This window comes from Bidens hawaiensis, unplaced genomic scaffold (genome assembly GCF_021521415.1).
Source record: "Bidens hawaiensis isolate Kalapana, Puna unplaced genomic scaffold, B.hawaiensis_p1.1 tig00006258_1, whole genome shotgun sequence".
Lineage (NCBI taxonomy): Eukaryota > Viridiplantae > Streptophyta > Magnoliopsida > Asterales > Asteraceae > Bidens > Bidens hawaiensis.
In genome coordinates this window covers 82,958-104,631 of record NW_027491415.1, presented here as the reverse complement: position 1 = coordinate 104,631, position 21,674 = coordinate 82,958, and the positions used below count along the sequence as shown (strand labels likewise).

The 21,674-nt window shown below is 36.0% G+C and overlaps 1 long non-coding RNA gene and 2 pseudogenes across 1 annotated transcript; 1 reads left to right on the top strand and 2 right to left on the bottom strand.

Annotated features, from left to right (window-relative positions):
• The first annotated feature begins 9,614 nt into the window (after window positions 1-9,614).
• Window positions 9,615-12,207, top strand: LOC143631770 (uncharacterized). The gene is made up of 3 exons (XR_013153428.1): window positions 9,615-9,687; window positions 10,456-11,426; window positions 11,924-12,207. It is a non-coding gene; the product is annotated as an uncharacterized LOC143631770 (long non-coding RNA).
• A 3,377-nt stretch (window positions 12,208-15,584) lies between these two features.
• Window positions 15,585-18,557, bottom strand: LOC143631768 (cytochrome b561, DM13 and DOMON domain-containing protein At5g54830 pseudogene; annotated as a pseudogene).
• A 1,072-nt stretch (window positions 18,558-19,629) lies between these two features.
• LOC143631767 (putative CCR4-associated factor 1 homolog 6 pseudogene) lies at window positions 19,630-20,714 on the bottom strand (annotated as a pseudogene).
• Window positions 20,715-21,674: the final 960 nt, after the last annotated feature.

The following is a 21,674-nucleotide window of genomic DNA, read 5'->3' as shown; positions in this document are numbered from 1 at the left end:
TTATTAAGGAATAGATACACACATCTACCAGTTATGCTGGCCCATAGGTTCCTTCCTACCTTGTTACATGAAATTTCTTAGTCTTTTAATATTGCATCTCTATTTTATTTTGTATTAATTTTATTTTATGTTTTGTTAGTTTTGTGAACCCACGCGTGTTTACACTATGACATGAAACTACGGAGTATTAATCTTTTCAACATATTTTGTCTTTACATTTTATTATTTTTATGTGTATTGTAAAATTAACTTTTGTTATGGAAAACCGTTTCTAAAAGGTTTATATTAAGGCTATTTGTTGTGGGCTAAATAATGACTTCTGGTTAAAGCGTCACACAGACGTCACGTAGGTAATTAGACATTAACTAGCGAACTTGATTCAACCTGCGGAGTGCGGGTACATGCCTATGTTATTCATTAGTTTAGTTGGTTTAACTTTAAAAAGAAAATGTAAGGTTTTTATTTATTTTAATTAGTGTACACTATAATATACATTTTTTGTAAGTTGTAACACATTATTATTAAGTAGGTGTGGTTTAAGTAGTAGTCAAACCATAGTCTAGACAGAAAAAAGAAAAAATCTATGGCATTGCTTGACCCAAGCTAGACCAAAAGTCTAAAATTAAGTGATAAGACCTCCAAAAGTCTAAATTAACAACTTAATATCTTAAATACCCTATAAATAGTCACAAACGCCACTAGTTAAATCTTTTCCAATCAAAAAATAGTAAGGCAAATCATCTTATAATGATTATTTTCTAGGGTATTTAGTCAACAAATGATCTTTAAGGATTTACTTGTTTTTAATGTCAAAATTGAAAGATTAATTCAAGATCTAATTAAGATTGTGCCAAACATTGTGCTCTATTTCTCACAAGCTTTTAACAACATATTTTTATTTTATTTTTAACGACGAATTTATGTTATACGAGAGACTTGATCTTTGTCTTTTCCGCTTATAAAACTACTATCACAAAATGATAAAATAAATAGTATCCAAGCAATAATGCCATAATTCAATAATATAATCCTCAACTAGTAAATAAGATTTGAATAGATCAAAACTCATACTTATAATAATCAATTTTTAATACACAAGTTGATAATCATGTCCAAAAGTCAACCCAACAATGGCGGAGACTTTTGAAACAAATGTTACATACTCACTTATCCAAAATAAAAACACTAGATTAACAACACTTACTACCTTAAATAAACATAAACAATTTACCACAAGTATTAAAGACCTAGAACATGACGATGAAATCAGAAACTAAAACACAAAATCAATTGTTGTCAACATGAGTAGGAGTAGCATCTCCAACCGATGTTGGCTTAGCAGGGGTGGTTCCGGATCCTTTAACGTTCTCGACATTCGACTTTTTGGCACGGGGATCCACATGTTGAATGGAAGGAGGTTTGTTATGATCTTCTATGGAACGTTGAAACGATAGCGGTTTGTCACGAGTGGTAGTGTTGTTGGAGCTAGACATAGATGAGCCACGCCCCCTCACTGTGGCTGAGAAGGATGGAGGTCCAGTTCCAGACATCGTTAGATATATTTTGCTAGTGATATTTTCAAAGTGGTGATCTGTTTATTGTGAAGATATGTTGAATGGGCACATCTACATAATAATGTATGTATATATATATATATACACAATGACCAACCTACACGTTCCTTCGTACGTTGTTACATGAAAATTCTTGTCTTTTTAGTTTTTATATCCTAAACAGTGTGAATGGGTTTCATATTACATGTATTATGTGGACCCACACGTTTTACATCATGACAATGAAATTTCATAAATTTATATTTTAGCATCTTTATATTATATTTTATTATTATTATGTTTATTATAAAAAGGTAATTTATATCCTTAATAAACAATGATGTGTGTGAAAAGGGTTTAGGTACACGTCTAGTTAAAAGCACTTACAAAGTTGGACGTACACAAATCACCATATTAGCATCACATCAAATTAAAACTTAAAAAAAAAACTTTTACTTTCCTCAATAACACCATATTTCCATAAATCTATTAAAATTGTACATATACCATCATTATATATATTTGTGTGTGAGAGAGAAAGAAAAAGAGGGGTGGCTTCACGGTCCCCCACTTCCCTGTCTTCTCTCAAGTTTGCAACGACAAACCTCACTCGCTAAACAAACGGCTTGTCGGCCACAACGCAGAAGTTTGTTGTTGCTCGTTTGTTTTGTGACTTGTGGGTGCTTTAATATGATAACCCAGACGTTCTTGCACAGATAATTATAAAATTTAATCTATAAAATATATTTATTCTTTGTATGCGGTGTTTACATGAATCATGATTGGATGAAAATCCTTTTGCGTTGCACTTAAAAACTTGAAACTAAAATTTAACACATTTTTAAATCTTTCGTTATGCATATGATTTTAAGTCTTTTAAATTTTAATCTACAAATTATAAAAGCCAAATTAATGATTAAACAAGGGGAAAATTCCGAAAATAAACGTTTATGAAAACAAATTTCAATTTTTAGGTGACATTTGCAAGAAATTCCAAAAATATATATTATAAACTAGTCGTGACGAGTACTTTGTAGAACCAATCAAAACTTGTCATGTGCCCTTAAACTAACTGTAACAAGCAAGTTCACTAGCTAATCATTTACTCGTCACAACTAAATAAGTTTCATGCCCCGTAATCAACGCCCACAAGTAATTCATAAGTCATTTAGTTGCGACGAACAGATTGTAAGGTTAAAATAGTCGCGACGAGTTAACTATTAATAAACTACTCGTGTAGAGAATGTAAACCAGGTAAACTAGTCGTCGCGACTAAAGGACTTATGAATTACTCCTGGACGTTGATTACGAGACATGTAATTTATTTAGTCATGACGAGTAAATGATTAGTGAACATGCTCGTTATGGTTAGTTTAAGGGCACGTGACAAGTTTTAAGGGGGTGTTTGGGATTCCTTATTTACACCAACTTATAACTTATAAACTTTTTGAAAAGTTCATAATGTGTAAAAGGTGTTTGGCAAACATAAGGACTTATGGTTTTTAACTTATGGCCAAGGCAAAATAAGAGGGTTTTGAAAAGTTATGATTCTCTAACTTATTAACTTGGTATTATATTCCCAAACACTCCTTAAAAAACAACTAATTAACATAAATTAATCCAAACACTTTTATACAAACACCTTCTCAAAAAATCATAAGTTTATAATTCTTTTTCACATAAAGTCCAGTCCTTTTGAACTTAAATAAGGAATCCCAAACACACCCTAAAAGTAACATAGATGGTTTATGCATAAAAGATTTTATTTTCTTAAAAGTGATTCACCATCTTTATTTCTTGCAACTGATTAGCTGATCGGCGTGCCCTGTTTAAGAAGTTGGGGTACACAGATAATGATTATCAAAATGAACTTGAGCGTATCAAGAAGGTTTATTCACACTTGAGATTTAGCTTTGTTCAATTATCAACTTGAAAGTTAACAAAATTTGATACATGTGTTTCAGATCGTATCATGAGCTACTTTGGTGATTCTTCTAGGGGAATAGTAAGCAACTTTCTTCCTATTCTTTGTGTTTCTCTTAATTTCCTCTGAATTGTCATTTATGTCACACAAACTTTGATGTAATCTCACAGGTTGAATATGCAGTTGAGTTTGCAAGAGTATGTAGAAAACCATACTTCCATAACTTTGTATTTTCAATGAAACAAATTTACAACCTCTTTGGCTATACAAGTTTTCAGGGGATGATGTTGCCGCCTCTCGCTTTCCTATTGCTGATGTCTTGAGTGGGTTAAACCTAATTGGGTTAAATAAATTTCTTTTTTATAATTTTTCACCCCCGCCCCCGCTACATAGGAGTCTTAATCCGGCTTCACACCCGCGCCGCCGCAATGCGTCGGGCCAAAATACTAGTTAACAATACAAAATAAGTTATAGTCACATATTAAAGTTGACTCCATCTTCCACGGCCATCATTAATCTTTAAAATCTAAGAAACACGACAAACGTTGTTTGAACTAAAGTTAGGGGAGATGGATTGGTCTCGGGGAAGGGAAAATTCCCATTATAGCCCCGGGGATCTCAAATTTGTCCCCTCAAAATCAATTTTCCAGATTTGAGATTTCTCTCTTTTAAGTTTTAACGTATCGTCGACGTTGTGTTAGGTAGTCCCACCAACGATTGTGCCAAAAAAAGAGCTCACTCGTTTTTTAAGTCAAAATCGAAAGATAATAATTCAAGATCTAATTAACTTAAGATTATGCCAAACATTGTGCTCTATTTTTCACAAGCTTTTAACAACTCTTCTTTTTAACTACAAATTCTGTTATCGAAGAAACTTGAACTCAAAATCTTTGTATTTTTCGCTTTTATTAACTACTATCACAAACTGATTAAATGAATATAATCCAAGCAATAATGAAACAATATAATCCTCAACTAGTAAATAAGATTTGAAAAGATCAAAACTCTTACTTATAATAATCAATTTTCAGTCACAAGTTGATATTGTCCAAAAGTCAACCCAATAATGGCGGAGACTTTAGAAACAAATGTTACATACTCACTTATCCAAAATAAAAACACTAGATTAACAACACTTACTCGTTACTCCCTTAAACATACACAATTAACGAAAACTATTGAAGACCAAGAACATGACGATAAAATTAAAACACAAAATCAATTGTTGTCAACATGAGTAAGATTAGCATCTCCAACCGATGTTGGCTTAGCAGAGGTGGTTCCGGATTCTTTAACGGTCTCGACATTAGACTTTTTTGCACGGGGATCCACATCTTGAACGGATGGAGGTTTTTTATGATCTTCTATGGAGTATTGGAACGATAACGGTTTCTTAACGGTAGTGTTGTTGGAATTGGACGTAGAGGAGCCATGCCCCCTAAATGTGCCTGAGAATGATGGAGGTCCAGTTCCAGACATCGTTAAGATATGTTGAATGTGCACATCTACAAAATGTCATAATAATGTAAATATATATATATATACACAATGACCAGACCACACGTTCCTTCCTTACCTTGTAACATGAAATTTCTTAAATCATTACTTTAGCAATTTTTTATATGTTTAGTATTAAATGAAAAAAATTATGTGTTAACAATGTGAAAAGGGTTAACATACACATCTACCTAACAATAACATGATGACCCACACGTTCTTACATCATTACATGGAAGTTTCATTATTTTAACATCGAAATTTGGTCACTTGTATTTTCTTATTATCGCTACTCATCTTAAAGATTGGTTCTTTTTATTTTTACCAACATAAGAGTATTCCTAGATCATTCCCTATCAATATTCATATAATTGTCGTCGTCGCCATAGCCTAGCTTCTTGACTTCTTCTGGTGTAACTTTTTTACCAGGTACTAAAACAAGTAAGAAGTCCGTTCACCTATGACAATACAAAAGACAAGCACTTAATGACACGTGAATATGCAATAAATGATGCTTATAAAGTTGTTCACATGTTCATGTTTCATCTTACTTATTGAGCTATAAACTTATTTTTATTGTTCTTATTGTCAACCGAAATTCTTTCGGACTAGAGTTGCTAAAAGTATGTTTAACATAAATATTTTATTAATTAAAAGGATACATAAGAAGAACTGTTTATAATAAGTCAAAAAAACAGTTTTATTAAGTTTTTAACTTTTATATTTGTTATAGATTTAAATTCCTTTGGAGGCCACACATAGTGAATTGTTGAATTTTATGGACGTTTCGGGTCAAGTCAACGTGACCGATCAGAACGTGACCCGCATAGAGTTACACCGGGGGTAACGAAATAAAAGCCTACTTAAAAGTTAATTAGGCCCGACATATAAAATAATTATATGGATTGGACTTGTTTGATTGGGCTCAAGCCCAAGATGGTTAATTATTAAACCCTAAGTTAATTACCTATAAATACATACTATTTATCTATTTATGGTAACCAACTTAAAAACAATAAACCCTGGCTGCCTCATATTTTCCGGCGCCGTTTTCCGGCCACCGGAAAACCGAGCTCACCAATATAGCCACCATCTTCTATCCATTAATCACTGGAATCCTCCGCCGCCCAATATAATCTTAATAATCGTCCAGAACTTGCTTTTTCCGGCGACCTTTGAAGATTCCGGCGAGGGTCGTTTTTCCGGTGAACCTAATCCCGGCCGCCGCTCCTTCTAATCATCACCGACGAGCCACCGCCACCTCATCTGAAGGTTCGGCGCTGCTTTTCAGAGTTGGTATTAAGTTGCTGCTGCTGTTCGGACCTTCCGCCCCCGTCCTCCGCCACGTTGCTGTCGCCGGAGCTGCTGTGGAAGTTCTATTGGTTACTGCAAGCTGTTGTAATCATCAGATCTAGGCTGTTACACCTTCTGCGGCCACCATATCAACTCGCCGGAGCTCCGCCGCCGCCGCCGCTTAACGCCGCCGCCGTCGGGACTGCTGTGGGTGGTTGATTGTGTCTTTTTCTAGTGCATCTCGTTATTCCTTGGTGTCTTCCCGGTTCTCGTAACCGAGGTATATGATAAACCTCCTATGGTTGTTTATTATCGTTTTCTCGTACTCGTAACGTTTGTAATCGGATCCGGGTTCGGGTTTCGGTTTATGGTTCGTTTAATTAGTTTAATATCCGCTGCGTTTTGATGTTCGTTTACATATACATATTAATATGGATTAATATTTATCGAAACGACACTTAATATATAAAACGGATTTAAATAGTTTAACCGTTTTTTGTCTCGGACCACTGTTGAAACCCAACAGTGAATATACTTTTATAATAATGTCTGCCCCCCCCCCCCACCCCCCAAATGCACTAACTGGCCAGTTCAAATGTGAATGTGAACGCGTGAAGAAATGTGTGGTTGACTTGTTGACTTGACTAAGACGTGAATAAAATATGTTACTTGACTTGTTCGATTAGACTATATAGATTGACATTTATATATGTGGATTTGAGGATCATAGTTACATGATCTTAAGTTCTTAACTTAATTTTCACAAGATATACATAATGCATCTTAATTATCAAAAGGTTGTCATTTTGATTGAATGATTGCTTTTGGAAACTTGTCACATGCAACGTTTAAATTTGTTCAACAGTATCACTTTAGATCTTGGAGGATTCATTGATGCTGATGCATTGTTTCCAAAATTTCTCTATTTATCTTTTAAAAAAAGAAATATTGTCTTCGTAGAAGCGGATATGAAAACAAACATAAATCTCCACCACAGCTTATACGATAAACTGATTTACTTATATAACTTTATATAACAAATTCATATGCTGCTTTGATAGTTGATCTCAGTTAATCGTAGTATCATACTATTTAGCTTTTGGTTCTACCAGATAAACGAAACATAATGTCTTCACACGAAGAGTATGCACACTTAAAAATCCCACTTGCAGATATACGATACGCTACCAACGATTTTGCTGATGAATACCTCATCGGCGAAGGTGGATTTGGAAAGGTTTATAAAGGATTACTCTGGGTGGCAGGACATACTATCGTTGCAAGGAGGTTGCACTACGACTATGGCCAAGGAGATATTGAGTTTTGGACGGAGATCATGATGCTTTCTGGTCTCAAACATAGAAATCTGGTTTCTTTTGTGGGGTATTGTGATGAGAAAGGCGAGAAGATCATCATAAACAAATACGAGTCCCATGAAAGTCTTGACAAGTATCTGAAAGATCCGGTCCTCACATGGTTAAAACGATTGGAAATATGTGTCGGTATCGCACGTGCAATGAATTTCATTAATTATGATGTTGGATGCAATTTCAGTGTCATACATCGTAATATTAAGAGTTCAAAAATTTTACTGAATGAGAATTGGGAACCCAAGTTATCTGGTTTTGAACATGCCATAAGAAATACAAGTGAGCGAAGGCATCGCCTACTCCTGGCTGAAGTTATTGGCACAATAGGATACGTGGACCCGACATATGAAAAGACTGGATTTGTGACCCATAAGTCGGATGTTTATTCCTTTGGAGTTATATTATTTGAAATCTTGTGCGGGAGGAAAGCGTTTATTCCAGACGAGCAGGAGCGTGATTCACCTCAAATTGCTAAAGCAGATTACAAAGAGGGAAAGGCGGATGAGGATAACCGTCTATCTCCCTCTCGACCTCCTATACCAAGGTTCGGAGAATGGTCTTCGTCTAGCGACGGGCAGCCAAAGTCATTTGTCGACGCTCGGCCAAAGTCATTTGTCTTGGCAGGGGCCGCAGGGCCCTCCTCGTATGTTAAATCAGATAAACAACCTCACTCCCTAGTGCCAGAAGAAATGCAGCCATCGTCGTCTACCAACGTTCGAAAATCATTATTTACCCGTGTATGGTTGTCGTTGTCTAATTGCGTAAGGTCATCCCCATCTACAGACATACAACCCTCCAAATACACCAAAGCACGGACGTCTTCATCTACCAATGAACAAAAGTTATTCGGATTGCAGTCTTCGTCGAGCAACGGACAGCCGAAGTCACTTGTCCATGCAGGGCCGTCTTCGTTATCATCTAATGAAGAGATCAATAGTATCAGGTCAACCCACACTGCAACGTCCTCAACGGAGATCAAAGATAACTACGAACCGACATCGTCACCTGCCAACACACTGCTAAGAAAATCATACTCCTCGAAGGAGGAAGGTTTTACACTACAACCCTTATTTACCATGAAAAGACTTAATCAATACTTGCATACTCCATACCAGGAGTTACTAACTCAATTGGCTAAATCCCATTATGATGAGGAAAACCTTGATGATATAATCGATCCGGCTCTACGTGAACAAATGGACCCAGAGTCTTTCAAAATCTTCTCGGAAACAGCATATAACTGCTTGAAGGAGCAGCGAGCACAACGTCCCAACATAGATCAGATTCTCAGAAACCTTGAGAGCGCGCTAAATTATCAATTGAAACGGGAAATCGTAAGACCATTCTATTCCTTTACTTTTCTTTCATCATTTACAATAGGTGTATTGGTTTTTATTAACTCCTACTATCATCTTTTGGTCGTTGCATATCCCAACTAATGAACTGGCTGATAACGATATCACATTTTATCATATTCGTTTCCAATGGTTCTCGACGAACAAAAATCTAACGTCGTTAGTTGAAGGTCATTAAAAAAACATTTTTGGCTGGAAAACTAACATTTTCCCAAAAAACTCAACATTTTCGTGTCAAACATCTTTGTAACCTTGGATCGAACCTTTTTCTAGTAAAAGCCCCAATCATTGAGGTCGTCAGAACTCTAGAACCATCGTCGGAATCGGTTGGTGATGTTCAAGTGGTGATAATTAGTTGGTGGTGGTGGCGGTGTTCAGGTTGAGTTTTCTGGCAAAAAATGTTACTTTTCCGGCCAAAAGTGTTTTTTCCGGCGATTTGTAAGTAACGACACTAGGATTCAGTTAGTCGCGGACCGTTGAGAACAAATAAGTTAAAATATTAGACCGTTAGCAGCCAATTCATTAGTTGGGACCAACATTGACCAAAAGATAATCGTTAAGATTAATAAAACCAATACACCTTTACAATAATAGTCATATGCTTATTAGTTTATTTCTTGTTAATGCAATTGGTATTAAAGGAGCACCCAACCGTTTCAAGTGAAGTTGAAGGAACATCATCCAACCGTTGGAAGGTAAATTAACTTTTTTTAGACAGTGTTTGGGATGCGGGAATGAGAGGGAGACTATAATGGACCATTGAGGGATTTAAAAAAAATTGGCATTTGGTTGGTCAATTGAATTAAAAACTCCAATTTCATTCCATCCACCCCTTTGTTGTTTCTTCTTTTTTTTTATTTTATTCCACTCCTTTCACCCTGCATCACCTCCACCACCACCAACAATCTCCCCGGAAAATCGCCACCACTAGACGCCAACCACCATCACTGCCATCGCACACCACCATTGCCACTCACTGCCATTTTATTTTATCACTTGTCTTTTCTAGCTTACCAAACAGCACAAATTAATGCTTTATTCTATTCCCACATAGTAACCAAACATCTCAATGGAATGGTAAAGATCTATTTCATTCATTTGTCCATTTTATTCCCTCATTCATTCCATTACCCCATACATGGAAAAAAGAAAATTTGTTTATTTTGTTCAACTTAAACTTATTAGACATTTAGCTATTTGTTACCTTAATTAGATTGATTTAGTTTCCTGTTGTAAATGTTAGTTTCTAAGGTATTATCTAGCACTCACATATTGTGCTCTAACCTTATTCGTTTAGAATGGTAATTATTTTTGCCAAATTAAGTACCCTTATAAGTTGATACTATATTAAGCACTTATAAGTTTGGCACACACTTTTTATTTTAACGCCTTTATATTAACCACGAAATAATGGTAAGGGTTTGCAAAATTGATGTTCTTTTGCTTAAAACGCAATGTTGCAGGGAAAAAACTTGGAACACTTAAAGATCCCACTCATTGATATAGTGCTGGCCACCAAGAATTTTACCAAAAGATACCTTGGGTCAGGCACATATGGTAAGGTGTATAGAGCAGAACTTGAGCTACCAATAGAAGAGAAAGGAGAACTTTCCAGGAAATGGAGAACTGTAGCTATTAAATGTATAAGAGCAGACAAGCATGGAAAAGAAGGGTTCATAGCTGAAATTAAATTACTTACTAGTTGTAAGCATGACAATATAGTCCCTCTACTTGGCTTTTGTGATGAAAGTAATGAGATGATCCTTGTCTACGAGCATGCTTCTAATGGTAGTCTTGATAATTATTTGGGAAACACTAATAGCTCGACTAACCTTACTTGGGTGCAACGTATAAAGATTTGCATTGACATTGCACGTGGGTTGAACTACCTCCACACAAGGGTGGAGGATGAACAAAGGATAGTTCACCGCGACATAAAAAGTGACAATATTTTGTTGGGAAAAATTGGGTTGCGAAGATTGCTGACTTTGGACTATCAAGATTCCACCATAACAGTGAACTATCAAAAAGTCTCTATACAGAAAAGGTTGCAGGCACGAAAGAGTATTTGTGTCCAGAATATATGAAGACTGGAAGGTTGAAAAAAGCAATAGATATTTACTCTTTTGGGGTTGTTTTATTTGAGATCTTGTTTGGAAAGCTTGCCAATGATCCAATTTACACCGCAGAGGATGAATACGGAATTGCACAGGTTGCACGACGGCGTTTTGAAGAGAAAACAATACATGAAATGGTAGATCCTAAAATAATGGAAGAAGTAGATGAACTCGCATCTACTCTACATAAAGGACCCAATCAAGATTCTTTGAGAACAATTTTGGAAATTGCATATAGATGTGTGGCAATAACTCAAGACGAACGTCCCATGGCGAATAATATCCTTGAGGAGCTTCAGAAAGCATTATCATTTCAAGTAAGTTTATGCATTTCTATCAGTTATAGCAACTTAAAATTGGTTGGTTTTATTGTCAACGATCCTCTCTATATGTATATGTCATGTATATAGAGGACGAGGTTCATTTCACAATTTCAGAACTCCTTGCTAATTTAGAAACTTAACCAATAATTTATTTTTTATTATTTTAAATATTGATAATATATGAAAGTAGTTTTGTCATTTATTATATGAGTTATACACACACACACACACACACACACATTACTTAACCTATTTTTAAGTTGAGAACTGCATTAGCATTAGTACTTGCCTACTTGGGGCTTTATAGAAATAGTTGGAAAGAGAAAGAAGTGTTCATACAACAAACATTTTTAGACTTTTCTTCCAAAAGGTTGGCAAAGTTTGGGGATCTTGTTTGAACAGAAGAACAAATAAATATATAAGCACAACAACGAACTTAATATACTCAAGAACTATATATAAAGTTGATTTGTGTGTTTAATGACCCGCAGGAAAACAGTAAGGACCCCCTCCAAATGTCATTTGAAGAAATTAAATTGGCCACAGAAAACTTCCATCGCGAGAATATGATTGGAGGAGGAGGATTTGGAAGGGTATTTAAGGGAGAAGTTATACGCGGTAATCAACTTACTGTAGTTGTTGCAAAAAGGCTGGATAGGAGTCAAGGTCAGGGAGAACATCATTTCTTGACAGAGCTGGAAATCCTTTTTGAGTATAAACATGAAAATATCATAGGTCTTGAAGGCTATTGTATCGAAAATGATGAAAAAATCATTGTTTTTGAGCACGCGTCTAATAGAAGTCTTGATATACATCTTAATAACATAAGTCTTACATGGACTAAAAGACTCAAAATATGCATTGATGTTGCGAGAGGACTGGCTTTTCTTCATGGAGGTGCTCCAACAAAAGAGATGGTGATACATAGGGACATCAAAAGTGCCAACATTCTACTAAATGCAGATTGGAAGGCAAAAATTTCCGATTTTGGGTTATCTGCAATAACCGCAATAGATCAGGAAGTCATCAGCATGCTTGTAGGCACAATTGGCTATGTTGACCCTGTATATGAGATTTCAGGTTTCTTCACCGAAAAATCTGACATTTACTCGCTGGGAGTAGTTTTAACTGAGATATTGTCTGGGCAATTGTTAGTGCCAAGTGCAAAGGATTATGATCAGCAACATGTAAGCACGATCCTAAAGCACGTCCATGAAGAAGGAAAGCTTGGCTTGATCGTGTTTGACGGATAAAGGAACAAATTGCTCCGGAATCATTGTCTGCATTTCAAGTGATTGCTAGTCAATGCTTGGATAGTGTTAGAAAGAAACGGCCAAGAGCAGAAGAGGTGTTGGAATTTCAAGTACGTTTTCATAATTATACAAATGTGGCATCCGTATATCAAAACTATTATATGTAAATCAAAAGGTAGCAATAACTAAAAACAAGATAAAAGTAAGGTGTCTAGTTTGTTTAGAATCCTTGTTTTGGATATTCCATAGTTGAAAAACGTTTAGTTTATGGCATCAAAATATGAGTTTTACTTATTTAACTAATATAATTTGCAGGAGGATTATGAGATATGGGGCCCTAAATTGCCTAAAGACTATGAGGAGATAATTAAACTGTCAAAGTTATCAGGGATATACTCTACAACAAAGAAGAAAGATCTTTACAATATGTTCTCCAAGGGAATCCTACTTCATGATGACAAAGTGGTATTTGCCATTTCTCATATTTCATTTCTTTTGGCTTTTGTGTTTTCTGTATTCCATGTTCCTTTTCCTTTCAAAAAAATTATTAAAAGATCACACATTTTTTGTGTGTATTGGTTAACTTAATAATTACCCTCATATTTTTCAGACAACATGTCAAACTAGTTTCAAGTTCTTTCGGTTTTATTACACTGTTATCTTAAGATAATATGCTATTATCACGAGGGATGGTCCAAACCATACATGCTTTTACTCTTGATACACATTGAGCTTAATACATTTGTTTTGCATAACAGTGGTTTTCACTCGGAAGTAGTGGCGGAAGGAATGAAATGATATCATCAACAAAGTTTTCATATGTAAACCGTAGTCTACATAAGTGGAAAGCCGTCCCAGAATCAAGGTTTCTCACTCTCTATGTTACACACACTCTGTATGTTTGTGTGGCCATACACCTCACAAGATAAATTAGTATTTAGTGACTTGTTTTCTCATAGCTTATGGGTTAATCATAGAAAAAAATATATCACTAAATAGTAAATACTAAAGTTGAATGTATCATTTATTAAATTTTACAACATTGGAAGAATACTAAAACTTGAATGGTTTTTGAGTTAGAAAAAGGTCTGAACTTTGCGGGAACAGTGAAAAAACTTGGTTACTATTAGATGCCAGGCTATGACTAAATTAGGCTTTTATAATCTTCTAATGCATGCAGGTTTAAAAAAGTAGCGGAGATGTTAGATATATCGAATCTAATGATCAAAATCAAGACAAGACCTCAACTTTTATCTCGAGATACCGTTTATGGGGTCCATTTAGTCTTCAAATTTTCTGATTCAATAAAATTTTCAACTAAACCTATGTATGTAAACCTTAAGTACACAAAGGAGAGTGAAACCTCACATGCATATTTTGCAAAATGGAGAGACAACGAGTGGATGATGATTGAGTTGTGGAGATTCTTAAATCACAAGGAAGATCCCGGTTTTAAGTTTATAATAGAGAGCTTCTCACCATACGATTGTGGTGATTGTCCCATCTATGTTGAAGGCCTTGAGTTTAGAGCAATTGATGATGCAAGTTTCTAAACACCTTTTCCATTCTTGTACTATTTCCTTTGGTAATACTTTATTGTAGATATAATTAACATAACACGGCGTTACAATTTTTGTACAGGTGAAGCATGAAGAAGTCAATAAGGTGCAGGAAGTCCAACAAGCCTTGAAATCAAACTTGAATGTGGATCAGGAGCAACCATTGTCAACTAATTCTGAAAATACATTTAAAAAATCTATTGACTACGCGAATGAGAGGGTACTATTTTTTATTGCTAACAAACTCATCTTTAGGGATATTAAAAAAGAAAAGAAAATTATAAGTTCTCAACAACTCAAAACCTTTGAACAGTTTGCACTAAATGAAGTTAATGGGAAGAAACATTTGATGCTTTCGGTGAAGGACGCTCTGCACAACTTCTCTAATGTGAAGCTTTTTACTTCAAAGCCATCATCTCAGTCCAGGTTAATTCTCAAACTAACTTCTTTATGTTTCTCATTGACCTCCATTTTTTGGTCAACGAAGCTTATCAAATTTTCCAATTTCCAAGCTTGCTCATGAAAAATCAGCTTTGATCATGTTATTTTAAGAAATTTTCATTTCTTGAGTCTAATTACTTTATTTTTAAGAAGTATGTAATGAACTAATCACATGATATATCATAATTGCAGATTCCAAGAGGTGATTGAACTTTTACCACAGCACATATTTCGTATCAATTGCACAATTGAAAGTCAAATGTTGTCACAAGATACAGTTTATGCGTGTTACCTTGTATTCAAGCTTTCAGAAACATGTGACGGGTTGCATTGTCCGGTGAAAGTACGAGATTTATTCCAGCAAGGGAACAAAGAGTCAGAAATTCTTAACTTTATTTCCCCAAGTCCATGGAATATACATGACATTACTCGAGTTCCACAACAAAGGGAAGATGGATGGATGGATGGATGGAGGTTAATGTCTGGAAATTCAACTCAAATCAACTTAAAAATGATTGTATTCTTGTGAATTTGAAATTCACAAGTTACGAAGGAACTATGTCTGGTCTTATTGTATGTGGGGCCGAGTTTCGGCCAATTTAAGGACACGTTAATACTGAGGCCTAACACTTTGAACCTTGTACATAGAATGCGGTTTTGTATATCATTATTAATGCTTATAGTCATAATTATAAACAAAATGTACATAAAAAATAAATATTTACATAATACATGTAGAACTCTGTTCATCCATTATTCTGCAGGTTGCTCATTGCTGTTAAGTACAAGGTAGTTAATTCTGTTACACATGGCTGTTAATATTGTTGCAGATATCTACTATTACACTTGTATCCCTCAACTATGAATTATTTTAACATTAGCCCATGTACTCTTATATCTATAACAATGTGACATGAACACCATCAATCATTCTAAATAATGCTGTCTTTATTAAGAACATATATGCCTATAATATGAAAACATCCGTACGAAAACAGTATATTACCCGGAGAACTAACATGACCCGCAACATAAAAAATGTGCATTAAGGCGCAAGAAACTCAAAAGATAAGCGCTTGAAATGCACCTGTTCTTGAAAACCCGCCTGTATGTTTTTTGAAAGACTGCTCGGTTTTTGAAAACTTTATGTCGTCAAAGGCTCAAGCTGAATTTCCGATCTTTCAGAAGAACGTGCAAGTTTTTCCACATTCACTCCATGTATCCGGTCTCGCCTTAAAAGATTAGTTTCTTCATCTTCATCATCATTACCCAAAACCCAATCACCTAACCCGAAAATCCTCTCTCTTATATATCTTTTCCGTCTGGATTCCAAATATAACACAACTAAAACGCCCGCCAAAACCCAAAATACAAAGGCCCGCATTAATCCCCTAACGTTTTCATCATCGTATCTATCTCCTAAATGTTTCATCCCACTAAAAATAGCAAAAATGCCAACAAAAACCGCTAGTCTTCCACAATAAGAATGTATGTATTCCCAAATGACTCGTTGGGGTGACGGGCTTTCAGGCCCGTCACCTTTTTTAGGTCTTAGGTATGCGTTAATTGGTTGTATGCAACCCAAGATTACTGTCAAGATCCCGACTTTAACGTGTAACAAGTCCATATGTAACCCCCGAAGCTCGGCAACCGCAAAAAGAATCCCGAGAAAGGTAATTGTTAAACCCGACCATTGAGAGTAGACATGAATCTTGAACCAAACATCGCCGTCCACATGTTTCATGTAACGTGCGGCCAATATCCCACACGGAAGAAACATACCCCACGCGAGGAACATCATAAACCCGTGCACCGCCAACACGGGCCGTAGATCCTCCTCGGCCTCGGCTGAGCCATATATAAGCGATACCCTAACAGGCTTGCTACTTGTGACCGAATGCATATTGTTTTTGGTTAAGTGGCCCGGAGACCACTTAGCCCCCATGGCCCAAATAACCGGGAACGGTGAAGTGGGCTCCACGATGTTTTTACACTCGATCTTTTTATCTCCCTCACAATTTGGATCCAACGGGCGGGTGAATTCCATAGTGATTATTCCTCTTTCGGATTTGCATCTAACATATGTCAAGTGTTCATTCGTCGGATGCAAACTTTGGGCATTTTTACCATTAATCCAATATGTTTTAACATGACCCTTCCCATTAGTATCAACCCAACCCACATAAGCAAAACTATTGACCATCTTTGACCCGAACCCAATTGCAAGATACCCACTTTTCTTCTCCCCTCGGGCTGCAATCGATATTGACTTCTTTGAAAGTGTCCAAAAGAATGAAACTTGTTGATCATCTAAAAGAACACTATTGTTGTACATATCAGTTAGACCTCCATCTACTACTTGAACTTTCCAGCCCATTTTTTCAGTGTAAAAAGACTGATAGTACACTTGACCCGGAGTGTTCCGGTCAGGGGCCCATATTAACTCCTTGGGCTTGGACTTCACCCCGTGGGCCTTTGGCCCACCTGCATAAACCGTCTCAACTCTGTTTCTTGATGTCACATTCCCACCAAGCGGGTCTGATGTGATGTAAAACGCCACATTATGGCCCGCTTGGATTGAAAACTTAATTGGGACCCCTCTTTCGACCCGTAAAACAGGAGATTCTTTTTTATTAATATACAAAACTTTTGAAGGGTGTGGAGGGTTAGGGTAATGTAAGCCCGGCCCGGAAGTCACTACAAGCGGCTCCTTTTCATCCGCAATCACAAGGTCTTGATCTTGCTTGTTTTTCGTATCAAGAGGGCCCACGCAATCGTTTACATTCTCAGAAACGTTAATATGAACATGACCGTACGTCTTACCATGATTTTCCGGAAAATAATAAGGCCCGTTTGAATCGGGCGGTTTAATTAACCCTAAAGCCCATATACAAGTCATGATCATTTTAACATCAATGTTCCAATCATACTTTTTGTCAATAGATTTCAACGGTCTCTGAAATCGAATAAACGAGACACCATCTTTCCTATGCCCGTAAACCAGCATCGTGTTATTGACCAACTCCTTATCGTAACGATCATCCGAATCAACATACATCGTGTCGGGACACACGCCCTCGGCTTTACCATTCTTATTAGTAGTACACTCACTATACTTAGTAATATGATAATCATCCACAAAAGGCAATCCCATTTCAGTAAACCCCGTGACCGCCACGTCAGCACCAAGCATATGATCATTTTCCTTAAACGGGTCAGCCCACCCGAAAGCCATATAATCCCTAACATCAACCGCCCCCTCGAGCCCAATATCAATCACATTGTTCCTTGATCTCACTGTCCATCTAATCCTATACTTATCCGATAAAACCTTACAATTCTCAAACATAGTCGGCTCACCATCAATCTTAACAACCGAATCACCCGTAAAATTAGTATGATCACCCGGGGAAGGAGCAGGCGACGGAGCATCCATCTTCTCTTCCAACACCACATGCCCAAAATCAGAATCCATAGATGTCTTCCAAATGGACACAACCTTAATATTATCCCATGTAACATTACTCAATAACATAACAGTAAAGCTTTCATTTTTATAAGTGGTAGAGTTTAATTTCTGATCAGATATGACAAACCCGGATGTTAAATTCTCGTACGAATCACCAGCAGCACCCCACCAATACACATCAGAACCACCTTTGATCATATCAAATTCTTGAACCTTAAAAGAACAGTCATTTATGATACTAAATGATCCTCGTACCTGTTGCTGTTTCATGACAAATTGTGTTGTGAAATTGATAACAGACGTGTTGGTTTTCAGGCAATTCGGGGTTGAATCTGAAAAGGGTATGAGGAAATAGAATGAGATTAATATTATTGTATGGGCATTTGCCATTAAATTTGGTTGGTATTTTTATGATTTGAAAAGGGTGGTATAAGGAAGATGAATATGGGTTTTTAATAATAATCGAAACGACAGCGTATGGTTGTGATGATCACCGGAATTTGGTGGGTTTGAAAGTTGGCCATCGGAGAATAAGAGATCAAAGGTTTGCATGAAATGATGTCTTTGTGTTTGTGTTTGTTTCCTCGTGATTTGTTTGATTTTGGTCCATCAAAAAAAGGTGGTTTGGATGAGATATAACCTTATAATATTAACTAATATTATACAACCCCTTATGTTTTTAAAATACGAATCCGGTAAGGTATCCCGGGATCCGAAACATTTTCTAAAGTCGTTTGAAACTTGAAAACTAAAAAAATACTGAAGTCGTTTGAAACTTGAAAGCTAAAAAAATACTGAAGTCGGTTTTTAAATCATGTTTCGAGAATTCTAACAGGTAACTTTTAAGTTTTAACTACCAAAGAATAATTGGGATCCCGATACTAGCAGAGTAGCTCGATCACATACCCGATGAGTATTGAGTAATCGGAAACCTATAATATTGGGTTTAGGATACAATCTTACAATACACGCGGAATTGCTAATATCAAAATCGACTCATAGTCGTCCCTCAAAGATGGGGAAAACATGGAATTGCTAATTCAATTTTAGCCAAGGGTTAATCAACATGTTTATAATTGTGTTGAGCCAAAAGCAAGACCTCAAAGCTCATCCAAGCAATGGTACATAGTATTTCAAAACAAATATCCTTATACATACATAATTAATGGTTTTAAACACAAATCACAAGACAGGCAGCTTGGGATAAGTTACTTTACATTGTTGAATTCACAATAACTTATTTCACTTATGAATAATCATCATGTAAGTATTATGAAAACATAATAAACACAAAAACAATTTCAATAAACATGAAACAACCCCAAGACCACAAAGCCCAAGTGAATATTTGTACATTCTTGTCACAATGAAATCTTCAATAAACTCACAAATACCACAGTTATAAACCAATATCCATATATCAGGTTATCCACAATTATACTGTATAATCACAAGTAACAAGCCTAGACAAAAATATACCAAAATCTTTCAAACTTGTTATCAAACACTAACTTGCAATACTAAGATGCATCAACACTTTAACCCGAAAACAAATTCGAATATTTTCTACTTATCTTGCACCTCAGTTTCCACACCCAACCCGTGTAGAACACCCGCACACTTCTCTATAGGCCCGACAAAGTGACAATCTTTAACTTTCTTGAACACGCGAATAGTCAGCAAACTATCGGACCCCGCTTGATGACTATCCCCGATTCGTTGAATCTTCAAGGCTTCCGCGACTTTAGTTAAACCCCCGTGAAGATTATTAGTAAACTTGATCATATGTTTTACATCGTAAACCATAGGAAAGAACATCTTTATCAGATTAAAGAACTCGGTTTGAGATTCGGGTAATTCTTTTCTAGTCAATAACTTAATTAAGTACCCGAAATCATACCCGCCATGAAAACTAACCGTACAAATATTATCATTCAACACGACTCCCGACGACATTAAAAGCTCCCCGAAACGAAAAAAATCAACACCCTTTTCCCTAAATCTCTCGAAATCAATCCCGGACTTATTCAACAACTCGATTGAATCTTCCATGAAAATATCTTCTTTCATGCTAAATTCTTTAAAATTGAACTGCCAAATACAGGGTTTTTCGGTCCCAGGGATCCCGGACACACAAATGGGAAGATTTCCATTATTATCAGACAATGCTAATCCTAATTGTATCAATTTCGTCAAATTGACACTAACCATTAATTTGTGATAATTGGAATCATTATTGTTCTTGAATTCATTTATTGGTTGTAGCACAACACCAGGGTACTCGGTATCGATTGCAATGTAGGGAAATTGATCAACGATTTCTCGAATTAGCTTGAATTCTTGTTCAAGATTGTCACTCCACACTTCTCTGATTTCAACAGACTCTGTTTCTGCCATGTTTAGAAACAGAGTAATTGCAAAATTTGAAACAGGGGAGATGAAGAATTGGGAAATTGAAGTGGGTTTGGTGTGAATTGGTTGGATATTATTGTGGGTATTGAGATTGAAGGTGTTCAATCGATGAAATTGAGGAAGATAAGATAGGAGCTGAAACAGGGGAGATTGACCGTGTAATGTTGAAAATGGAAAACAGAGCGGGAGGGTAACGGTTTCGGTTGAAAATATTAATTTTAAAAAAGAAAACGTTAAGGTATATATAGTGTTGTATGTATGTATAATATTATAATTTCTAATTTGGTACTTTGGTTGAGATATTAAATATGGTATTAAAGTTACAAATTTAGATTTATGGAGAGACCCCTATTTTTTACCATGTTGTAAAAATCCCGATTAAATGTTAATTAATCTCGATTAGTTTTGATAAAATTTCGATTAATCGTTATGCCACACCCCACCGCAGAACTACCGATTTTTACAACACTGTTTTTGACAAACAAGGAAATAGGCATCGCCATAATAATATATGACAATGTGTTAGGCGGTAAAGACGTGTCAGGGAAGAGTCGCAAATGTTACACGAGTGATGTATTCTTGTATCTGCTACGGTAATCCAACTGACATAGTGAGGATATTTTAAATAGGGGTTGCGTATTTACGATAAATGTCATTAGTGTCAGCGATTACCATATATCACGCTCTAATAATAGGTGTGTACATGCTCCAACACATGTTTTTAGCTCTATGTTATTCGGTCTTTCTCTCACTTATTATCAAATGTGTACTATCACACAGGAGGTGATTCATATGGCTTTCTACTATGACGTGACTAGCGGCATTCTTTTTCTTCAGACGAATCTTAACATAGAAAGCTCACCTGTTTCGACTCAATCTAGTATTTATATAAATATAAAAAGGAAATAACCATTGCGGTGTCACCCGTTTCGACCCATTTGGATTCTATACAGCTTAAAGCCTTAAAAGGTAAGACTAACATAGTGATGATTGATGATAAATAGTTATATATCGTATATAGCTATGTTAAAATGTAAGTGAATTTAAAGCCTAAAAAGACTGTATTTGATTTTTTTTTCTAATGAATAGAGGGCGACACAAAAAGATT